Here is a 12,101-nt window from a genome sequence, read left to right on the forward strand (position 1 = left end):
CCTACCGTCTGTCCCATTCTTTTAGTCATGTTGTGCCACAAATTTCTCTTCTCCCCAATTCTGTTTACTATCTCTTCATTAGTTACATGATCTACCCATCTAATCTTCAGCATTCTTCTGTAGCACCACATTTCAAAAGCTTCTATTCTCTTCCTGTCTAAACTATTTATCTTCCATGTTTCACTTCCATACAATGCTACACTCCACACAAGCACTTTCAGAAAAGGCTCTCCCGACACTTAAATATATACTCGATGTTAACAAATTTCACTTCTTCAGAAACACTTTCCATGCCATTGCCAGCCTACATTTTGTATCCTCTCTACTTTGACCATCATCACTTATTTTGCTCCCAAATAGCAAAACTCCTGTCTACTTTAAGTGTCTCATTCCCTAATCTAATTTGCTCAGCATCACCTGATTTAATTAAACTACATTCCATTATCCATGTTTCGCTTTTGTTGATATTCATCTTATATCCTTCCTTCAAGACACTGCCCATTCTGTTCTGTTGCCCTTCCAGGTCCTTTGCTGTATCTGACAGAATTACAATGTCATTGGCAAACCTCAAAGTCTTTGTTTCTTCTCCATGGATTTTAATTCCTACTCCAAATTTTTCTTTTGTTTCCTTTACCGCTTGTTCAATATACAGATTGAATGATGTTGGGGGTAGGCTACAACCCTACCAACTTGGTAATTAGTAAATTCTAAAAGCTGCTATGCATAGGTAGGTGGAACATATTGTCATGCATTTATTTTCTGAAACATAGTGGTTCTCGTAGAAAAGAAACCTTCGGCTCATCTCAAAATTGAAAACTAAAACACTGCTGTTTGAACAGATAAAAGTATTTAATTTAATTTATACTAATGTAAAGTGAATCAGATAGCTCCCATGTTTAGAAAATATTAAACAAACACACACACACACACACACACACACACACACACACACAGGTACATTTAAAAAGAGTGTCAGATTTATGCAGGAAATACTTACTGGCTGAACAGAGGGATGTGGCAGAGTGGAAGAGACTGGACTCGCATTTTGATGGATGGTAATTCAAATCTGCATGTGACCATCCTGGCTGAGGTTTCCTGTAGTTTCCCTAAATTGCTTAAAGTGAATGCTGGGCTGATTCTTTTGAAAAGGACATGGCCAATTTCTTTCCCCATCCTTTCTGTGTCCAAGCTTATGCTCTATCTCCAATGGAAGTTAAGCCGTTATCTTCCATACTATTACTGGCCAACACTAGAAAAAAGTTTTATAAACTTATGACCGGAAACACACTTGACAAGACAGAGACCATTCTGTCCTGTGATATCCATCTATCTGCTGACTCTACAGGTAACGTTCTGAGCAGTTACCACTAGTTCTGACCCTTCATTCTGTCATCTTTCTCAAAGACTCATGAACTTGTTTGAACATACCAAACTATTGTTGGATTTGGTAACATGGGCACTATCTATTGAAAAGTATCAGGATAGACTCGTGTAATACGGTATTGACCACTAGATATAATGAGACCAAACCCACTAGCATAAAAGGAGGAGGGAGAGAGTATTGTGTTGTCAGTAGAGAAAATGTAATAGCAGAATAGGTCAGACAGAAGTGCTCAGTGACTTCAAATGGGGACTAGTCATTGGATGTCATCTGAGTAATAAACTCCTCAGGAACATTTCAACTCTTCTAAAACTGTCAGTCGACTGTTGATATGACTGTGACATGGAAGTGTGAAGAAACTACCATAGCTAAACCAAAACCAGGCAGACCTTTTTTTTTACTGATGGTCAGGGACTGTTGAGCACAGTAGATGTGTCTGCAAAAAATTACATAAAATCAATGGAAGAAATAACTCGTGAGTTCCAAAGTGCTACCAGCAGTCCAGGTAGCACAGTGACGGTACATAGAGAGTTCAAAAGAATGTGATACAATAATCAAGCAGCACCTTATAAGTCACACATTTCTGTAGTTTGTGCTAAGCAACACTTGAGAAAGTGTAAAGAGTGTCACCACTGAACAGTGGATGACTGGAAATGAATGATTTGGAGCAGTGAATCATGTTAATGAAAGGGTTAGGTTTGCCAAATACTTTGAGAACATTATTTGCCATCATGTATAGTTCCAACAGTGAAGTACAGAGAAGGTGATGTTGCAGTATAAAATGTTTTTTGTTGTTAGTGTGTGGTCTCCTTATTGCACTGAAGAAAGTACTAAATGTGGAAGGATATGAACACATCGTAAAACATTGTTTACTGTCTACAGTAGCTGGACAGTTCTGAGTCAATGATTGATTGTATCAGCATGGCAAAGCACCCTGTCATAAAACAGCATATGCAAGGCAATGGTTTGTGGACAGTGACATTCCTGAAATTGGCTGGCGTGCCCAGGGTCCCAACTTGAACCCAAGTCTTGTGATGAGTTAGAGTGTCGACTTCACTCCAGACCCCAGTGTACAATGTCACTACCTCCTATGGTTTTGGGTGGTGAGGAAGAATGGGCTGCTATTCCTCCACACACATTTGGACACCTCATTGAGTGTCCCCCACATAGTTCAAGCTGTCATAAAGGTGAAGCATGGACAGAATCCGTTTTAATATCCACCAATAGGTGTCCAAATGCTTTTGATTGGATACTGTGTGACACACGTTCCTTCAATGTTTGCATCTTGTCAGTGGATGTTGGATATAGCAGTGCCTTTAAATATACCCACAACCAGAAATCTATGATACTAAGTTCGTGTGAAGAGGTAGACCATGGCACTGGACCATCTTTAACAATCCATCGCTTGTGTGTGTGTGTGTGTGTGTGTGTGTGTGTGTGTGTGTGTGTGAGTGTGTGTGTGTGAGAGAGAGAGAGAGAGAGAGAGAGAGAGAGAGAGAGAGAGAGAGAGTGTGTGAGAGTGTGCATATGCGCACCCACATACATGTGCATGTTAGAAATATTTATACTAGGTGTAGAAATCACCTGACGCACTTCGTGCAAAATCAAAGCTGTTGTCTTTACGTCAAAGTAATATTTGTTATCTAGCATGGGCAATTTGTTGCACAGAAATTTCTTTCCCCATCCTTCCTGTGTCCAAGCTTATGCTCTATCTCTATTCTTCAAATCTATTAGCAAAAACATAATCTAATATGGTGTCCCTGTGGCCTGAAAATATGCACAAGTTGTAAGTGGTATGGATAAAGTAACTGCTCGGCAGAATTATCTATCAAGAGTGTGTCCAGTTCTTTGTGCATGTTTTATGATTATCTTCTTCTTATTGCAAAACTTGCTCTTCCATATCTGGCATGCAAATTGTGCAAGATCTGCTGCTATTTCTTGTCTTCGGTGCAAATGATACTGTCTCTGCAAGTTACTGGAACAACCTGCTGAACTTTTTTCTAGATGGTGTATGGCACTCACATTGTTGTATAACACAAACCACAAATGCTTCTCAATTAATTCCATTAGCTAATCGTTGCAGAAAGCAGTAGCTGGCATTTTCTGCTTGGAATAATCAGACTTCGTTTCACCGTTTATGGTGTTCAAACTTCAGGGAGTATCTAATCTCATTTTGATGCTACCACAACCTCAAAACAATAAATACACAATGGGTGATGTAGGAGACAGTTGTAAGAGCTTTGTCTGACAATAGTGTCACAGTGAGAGGACAAAACATGGAGACACACAACCAGTAAGAAATTAGCATGAACAGGATGACAGCCCACATTACTGAGTGTTGACCCTTCTCATCAAATGCAAAGTGGCCTATATATCAATAGGTATTTATTTCTAGAAATTAATGTTCGTTTTATCCCTCCCCTCTTCCCCATACCTCCATAGTCTCGAGCTGTACTATTCTCCTGTAAGAGTATGATACACTTTTCTTTATAAACAGCTTGTATATTTCATTTCAGTCACTAATGTTTGTTTGACCTATTAATGTAAGCTGATAATAACTAAAAGGGTCATCACAATACCAGATGTTTTTAAGAAATGACATAGTTTAAAGACATCATTGTGCTTTTCATTCCCCTTCAAAATATAGTGGCCTTCAAGCATGGAAGGAGCACATACTATGTTTGTAGCATGAACTCCAAAGCCTGATATAAAAAAGTCATGATTTTTTAAATATGTGCATCCACATGCTTGTGGAAATATGTCAAGAAGTGCCATATGAAGCTGTCCTCTCATGGGATGTGGAAGTGCAAGTGGATGAGGAGCCAGTGATTGCAACTTCATGGAATTCCACATTCCACTACACTGTAAAGTATGAGATGAAGAACAGGACATGTCAGATTTTTGCCTCGTGGAGAGGAATATGGCCTGTGAGATATGACATCATTTTTACATCACAAACATAACTTAGGAGCTGCCATATTGTATGGAGTTAAACTTCATGTTTGGAAGTTGTTCCTTTTTCTTCTTCTTCTTTTTATTATTATTATCATTATAGAGTATGTAACATTAATATAAGCTGTTTCAAAGTATCAGTAAATTGGGGCTCTTTTGAAACTGCTTCATTTTAGGTACAATTTGTTACAAGAGAGTGACAGGAAGCTACATATCTGTAGTTGAAGGCTTCCTGTACTTGATGTTGTTAGCATTATGACTTTAGTGCTACGAAAATATACTGCTTCAGTGTGCACACACACACACACACACACACACACACACACCATCAAGCAAGCACACCTCACACCTCTAATTCCGGCAGCTTGGGCCAGAATGCACCAATCACATGGGATGCAAGCAACAAGCAACAATCTGAAGGGGGCTGGGAAGGGGAGGGGATAGTAGTGTACAGTTGGGGAGAGAGACGAATGCTGTCTGGTGGAGTGTGCTGGGACTAGACTGCCAACAGGCTCAGAGTTAGGAGACCATGGGGTGTGGAGGTGGGCAAAAAAAAAGGAAGAGGAGTGGGGAAAGACAGTGGATGTATTGGCAGAGGGCTGTAAATAAACAGGGTGGGAGGTGAGAATCGGGAGCAGATGGCAGGATGGGGGGAGAGGGGGGGGGGACACTGTTGGGTGGAGGTTGAGGCTGTGATAATTATGGGAGCAGAGAATGTGTTGTAAGGATTACTCCCATCTGCACAGTTCAAAAAAGCTGATGGTGAGGGAAGGATTCAGATAGCTCGGGTAGTGAAGCAGCCATTGAAATTAAGTGTGTTACATTCAGCTGCATATTGTGCCACAGGGTAGCCTAATTTGGTCTTGGCCTACACTTTGGTGGTGGCCATTCATCCTGATACACAGCTGGTTGGTAGTCATATCAATATAAAAAGCTGTGCAATAATTGCAGCAGAGCTGGTAAATGATGTGGCTGCTTTTGCAGGTGGGGTAGGATAAACCTATGACAGGAGTGGAATAGGAAGTGCTGTTTGGGTGGATTGGGCAGGTTTTGCACCTTGTTCTTCCACAGAGTTATGATCCTTGTGGCAAGGGGTTGGGATTGGGTGTGTCATAGGGATGGACTAGGATGTTATGGAGGTGGGTTGACAATGGAATACCACTTGGGTAGGATGCCCCACATTTCAGGGCACAATGACAGGTAAGCCTTGGCAAACCATATGATTCAGTTGTTACAGTCCCGGGTGGTACAGGGTGATAGTAGGGGACACCCCTTTGTGGCCGGTTCTTGGGGCTGGTGGGAAGATTGGGATTGGGAGTGTGAGGGGAAATGGCTCGGGATATCTGTTTGCAGCTAGGTCTGGGGTATAGTCCCTGTCCAGGGGATAGTACCTGTCTGTGAAGGCCTTGGTAAGACCCTCAACAGACTGAGTAAGGGAGTTTTTGTTATGCAGATATGCAATCCCCAGTGACCAGGCTGTACGGGAGAGATTTTTTGGTGTGAAAGGGATGACAGCTGTCAAAATGCGGGTACTGGTGGTGGTTGGTAGGTTTAATGTGGCCAAAGGTGCTGATGGAACCATCAGAGAAGAGGTGGTCAACACTCTGGGTGGAGGAGGACCACGTGACGAAGATGGGAGAGATGATGTTGAAGTGGTGAAGGAATGAAGGTAGGGTGTCTGGGCCCTGAGTCCAGACCATGAAGATATCACCAGTGAACCAGAACCAGACTAGGGGTTTGGTGTTTTGGGATGCTAGGAAGGTCTGCTCCAGACGCTCAAGATAAAGGTAGGCATAGGAAGGTGCCATATTGCGGCCTGTGGCTGTGCTGAAGATTTGTTTATGTACCTTCTCTTCAAATCAGAAGTAGTTGTAGGTGAGGATAAAGTTGGTAAGGTGTATGAGGAATGAGGTAGTGGGTTTGGGGTCTGAAGGACTTTGGGAAATGCAATGTTTAGTAATGGTAAGATCATGGGCATGAGGGGTGTTGATGTATAAGGAGGTGATGAGTAGGGAACCAGGAGGTTAAAGGGTGGGGATGGTGGAGCGTCAGTGAAGAATGTGGTTGGTGTCTTTGACATGGTATGCTAGATTACAGACAATTGGTAGGAGGTGTTGGCCAATGAGGGCTGAAAGTGTTTCAGTGCGGGCAAAATAACCAGCCACAATGGGGTGTTCAGGATTGTTGTGTTTATGGGGGAGCATGTAGAATGTGGATTACAGGGTGTCAGGGGTGAGGAGGGAAATTGATTCAGGGGAGGTGTTCTTGTAGGGCCTAAGGCTTTATGCAGGGATTGGAGTTTGTGTTGGACTTCTGGGATGGTGGTGAAGGTTGTGGCCAAAAGCCTGTAAATATCTTTTAACAGTGCCTCTCTGCAACTTGACGTGTCTTATTTACGGTAAGTAGCAATCTGTCTTTTCCTACGTTGTTGATATTCCTTCCTGGAGTTTCCATTGTTTGAAACAATGACTTTTGTTGATACAGTCTTTACACAGTGTATACTATATATGGAGGTCTGGCTGTCACATCAAAGCCATGGTGTAGTTTGTAGCATGATGACGTGTGAGAAAGAAAGGTAGCAGGCGCATGTCCTCCACCTTCCAGACTTTTAGGAAAGTATTATAGTTCTTTCTTATTAATTTAACAGATGTATTATTTGTTACATAGGCCAATGATTGGAATCTTAACCGTGGCAGCCAGTATATGTTAGAAAGTAAATGCAAGCTACAGACTGGAAGGTTTTCCTGTTATGAAACTTCCATGTAAAATATATGTACTTAGTCCCTATTTTTTATGGATTGCTTCACATTTTTATCTTGCCAGTAAATATCATTTTTGGTGATGATGAGCAGCTACAAAAGAATCTCCTTTCCCATACAAACAAAATTACAAAACTAATCTAAATCTTGAAATCTGTGCGATGACATACGTTACTTCAGAGTGCTGGTAGTGAAAGCAACATCGAGAACATGGATATTATACCTGCACTAGCTGACATTAGACACTGTACATTAACTATGTTCAATGTAAAATCAAAAAAGGGATGAAAATTTGATAGAGTTAATGAATAACTTCTATAGTATGTGTCTCAGATGATTGCACAGCATTATGTAGTGTTCCTCTTCTGGCAATTTGCTGCTCAGGTCATCAAGAAGCCCAGAATCTTCTTCATGATTTTCTCAGCATTCATGATAGAGTTAACAGACAGTTTTATGTGTGTATATTTTTGTAAAGAAACTGTGATTTACATGGAAGATGGAGCCAGGAACTCCTGTTGAAGCATGCTGTGGTCACAAATTGCAATGACGAGTATGTTAATGAGATGCTGCAGGTCATTTCAGAATGTGCAGCAACCACAACTTGCACCACATTTGGTGTGCTTTGCAATGAGGAACATGTCCCATATGAGGATGGTTTAACTCGTAATGGAAGCAGATTTGTTGAATTTAGAAAGTGTGAAGACTTGGATCATAGTTATATGAAAAAAAGCACAGACAGAGTCTTGTTACAAAAAATGGGAGCTGTAGAATTAAGAACAAGTTAGATGTAATAAAGAAACTTATAGATGTTAAGATTCCAACAAATGCAAAGTTAGTATCCAGTGATGCACAAAGCTTGTTCACAAGCACTCCTGTGAAAGATTGTGTAGTTATTGTGTCACAAACATTGTATTTGCACTTCATTAATCTAGAACAACGTATGAGTATAGTTAGTAAAGCAGAATGTTGCTTAGATCAAAATTATTACTGGCTTTGAAGGAACTTATCATCCCCCTTGCTAGCAGAAATGTTCATGGGCAAGTGGGAGAGTGATTTTCTTAAGAGTGAACCACTGTTTTGTATTGTACTTGTTTTGTATTGCTACATATAAGTCAATGGTATTCTGTGTATGTGGAAAGGTTCCACTAGATGACTTCATAAATTCTTGTAAAATATGAACCGGTGGCGGACCAATATGGGGATTAATATGGAGTTAGGCAGTTCCACTATGAAGTTCCCATGCATCAACTTATAGATAGAAAATAGCAACCATAAATTTAAAATTTCTTAAGAGAAGCCTTTACCAACACGTCCATCCCAGCTTCTTCTGAACATCCAACAGCCTACTACACTCCTGGAAATGGAAAAAAGAACACATTGACACCGGTGTGTCAGACCCACCATACTTGCTCCGGACACTGCGAGAGGGCTGTACAAGCAATGATCACACGCACGACACAGTGGACACACCAGGAACCGCGGTGTTGGCCGTCGAATGGCACTAGCTGCGCAGCATTTGTGCACCGCCGCCGTCAGTGTCAGCCAGTTTGCCGTGGCATACGGAGCTCCATCGCAGTCTTTAACACTGGTAGCATGCCGCGACAGCGTGGACGTGAACCGTATGTGCAGTTGACGGACTTTGAGCGAGGGCGTATAGTGGGCATGCGGGAGGCCGGGTGGACGTACCGCCGAATTGCTCAACACGTGGGGCGTGGAAGGTGCACGTGCCCGTCGACCTGGGACCGGACCGCAGCGACACACGGATGCACGCCAAGACCGTAGGATCCTACGCAGTGCCGTAGGGGACCGCACCGCCACTTCCCAGCAAATTAGGGACACTGTTGCTCCTGGGGTATCGGCGAGGACCATTCGCAACCGTCTCCATGAAGCTGGGCTACGGTCCCGCACACCGTTAGGCCGTCTTCCGCTCACGCCCCAACATCGTGCAGCCCGCCTCCAGTGGTGTCGCGACAGACGTGAATGGAGGGACGAATGGAGACGTGTCGTCTTCAGCGATGAGAGTCGCTTCTGCCTTGGTGCCAATGATGGTCGTATGCGTGTTTGGCGCCGTGCAGGTGAGCGCCGAAATCAGGACTGCATACGACCGAGGCACACAGGGCCAACACCCGGCATCATGGTGTGGGGAGCGATCTCCTACACTGGCCGTACACCACTGGTGATCGTCGAGGGGACACTGAATAGGGCACGGTACATCCAAACTGTCATCGAACCCATCGTTCTACCATTCCTAGACCGGCAAGGGAACTTGCTGTTCCAACAGGACAATGCACGTCCGCATGTATCCCGTCCCACCCAACGTGCTCTAGAAGGTGTAAGTCAACTACCCTGGCCAGCAAGATCTTCGGATCTGTCCCCCATTGAGCATGTTTGGGACTGGATGAAGCGTCGTCTCACGCGGTCTGCACGTCCAGCACGAACGCTGGTCCAACTGAGGCGCCAGGTGGAAATGGCATGGCAAGCCGTTCCACAGGACTACATCCAGCATCTCTACGATCGTCTCCATGGGAGAATAGCAGCCTGCATTGCTGCGAAAGGTGGATATACACTATACTAGTGCCGACATTGTGCATGCTCTGTTGCCTGTGTCTATGTGCCTGTGGTTCTGTCAGTGTGATCATGTGATGTATCTGACCCCAGGAATGTGTCAATAAAGTTTCCCCTTCCTGGGACAATGAATTCACGGTGTTCTTATTTCAATTTCCAGGAGTGTATTATGCAGTATTCCACCACATGATCCACCCTCTGCTTTCTGCACCATTGTTCCAAGAAGACCATGACCTGGAGCTTAAGATATTAATAATAGCCACAAATGATGAATTTTTATCCAAAATTATGTACAACATTCTCAACAAAAAAAGGAGCAAGCCAGATCCCAACCATACCCACTGAACAATGTAGGTGTACAAGAAAGGCTTCTCTTAAGAAATTTTAAATTTATGGTTGCTATTTTCTATCTGTAAGTTGATGCATGGGAACTTCATAGTGGAACCTGGTTCAATAATTTGACCCAGAGTGTGGCAACCAGTGGATTGCTATTAAAGTCAAATACTCCAGTTGTTACGTATGTTATAGTGTAATTCATACCTCAGTTTTGAGCCTTTTCAAGTATACTGAGTGTTTATGTTTAGGAAAATGTGGTCACTTAACAACATTCTGAGAGATACACAAACTAAACAGTTGCTGAAGAACTCGTGCACTATGAAAAGTGGAACTCAGCGACTCTCTAATAAACAAGACAATCAGTGGACTGATGTTCATTGGACTCCTCATACCCCAGAAAGAGGAGTCTATGGAATTGAGACAGTGCTGATCACCTCTTTTGACAGCTTCAGTATGCTTGACCAGGAATTTATGAACTAGACATCAAATCATTAACATCAGATTCTGGGAGCCATTTTTGAAATGTTAGCTGTTGTTTGTCTGTTGTATTAAGCTGCAGCTGTGAAAGTTGGAAGGTTAAGTCTACTTTGTGATGAAATTGTGTGTGAAGCTTCATGTCTCACACCCAAACCTCCAGATGTCAAACACTAAGATCGGTATCAAATGTTGTGTGTCGATAGAATATCAACCAAAATATCAATTTAGTTCATGCTGTGTGCTGTCATCCAGTAGAACATGTGTAAATGGTAATTAAAAGTAACACACAACTGCAGAATATAGGAAAAGTATATCCGTGAGATGTGATCTCAAGGTGCGTGGTAGGTGAATTGATAGACTGTTAGATTATTGTACAGAACATCCTGTGTTTCGATCACACTGGTGACAATTTCATTAAAAATAAATAAATAAAAAATAAAAATAAACAGTTTACACTTGAAATTGTTATATGTGAGAACATTTTTCTGACACAAAAAAGATGTTTCAAAGTTTGTAGCAATGTTCATTTGGCAGTCTGCTTTCGGTTCATTAGATGAAAGTAGCAAACCTATAGCGTACATTTGTGTTGATAACACCACACCTATCTACACAAATGTTTTCTATAGGTTTGCTGCTTTCAACTAATGAAGCAAAAGCAGGCTGCCAAAAGAACATTGCTACAAACTCCAAAACATCCTTTTACATGTCAGAAGAATATTCTTCCATATAATTATTTCATGCATAAACAGTTAAAAAAAAAAAAAATCATCAGTGGGTTGCGAACTCGGGATCTTTAGTACGAGAACCTGGCGCTCTACCAATTATATTTATTTATTTTTTTTAAATGTCATTTTGTTAGTTATTGTTCATTATATCACTGATTCATTCAATGAGTTTTTTAATTTCTTTTTCAATTTCTTTTGTTACAGAGGTCTGATAACCCTCTGACCGAAGACACTGAGCTACCGTGCAGATGTTCAGTTCACGTATCATAGATTTTTTATATTTACATCTCATAGATATGCTTTTGCTGTATTCCATACTTTTGTTGGTACTTTTTAATTATCTTTTACGTGTCTTGTACTGGACAACAGCACACAGCATGAACTAAATCAGTGTTTTGGTTGATACTCTATCAACACACAGTGTTTGGTAGCGATCTGAGTGTCTTGACATCTGGAGGTTTGGGTGTAAGTACTGCATAAATGTTCTCTAACATCCAGTGCACTTCTATTTGTTAGCTTATTACAGAGGAATTATGAGAGGCAGGCATTTTCCAAAGATATGAGATATTAATGACTGAACAATAGTGGAAGAAGCCTTCACTGACAGTTTGCAGCTGAGTATAAGTAAATATATCAAGGTCCAGTTTTTCTGAAGCTACAGTGAATAATGTGGTGAATTTTCTGATGTACACCAGCGATTTTTAATGTTTATAGCTACTGACTTATACACAGAAATTTTTAACCTTCCGATAGGTGTACCTTCTGGTCGGACAAGGGAGATCGTGCATCTCTCACAGATGTCACTTGTTGTTAATAAACTTTATGTCTTCTTAAACATTAAATTTTTATAATAAAAGTAATATTAGGTATTATTCATGGGCTATACCAGCAACAACAAGGTAAAAA

At 41.6% G+C, this 12,101-nt stretch overlaps 1 protein-coding gene across 2 annotated transcripts in view; it reads left to right on the forward strand.

Annotated features, from left to right (window-relative positions):
• Window positions 1-12,101, forward strand: part of LOC126483846 (NBAS subunit of NRZ tethering complex-like) — a 405,587-nt gene that overhangs the window by 226,709 nt on the left and 166,777 nt on the right. The gene's annotated exons all lie outside the window — the stretch shown is intronic.

The sequence above is a fragment of the Schistocerca serialis genome, chromosome 6 (genome assembly GCF_023864345.2).
Source record: "Schistocerca serialis cubense isolate TAMUIC-IGC-003099 chromosome 6, iqSchSeri2.2, whole genome shotgun sequence".
Lineage (NCBI taxonomy): Eukaryota > Metazoa > Arthropoda > Insecta > Orthoptera > Acrididae > Schistocerca > Schistocerca serialis.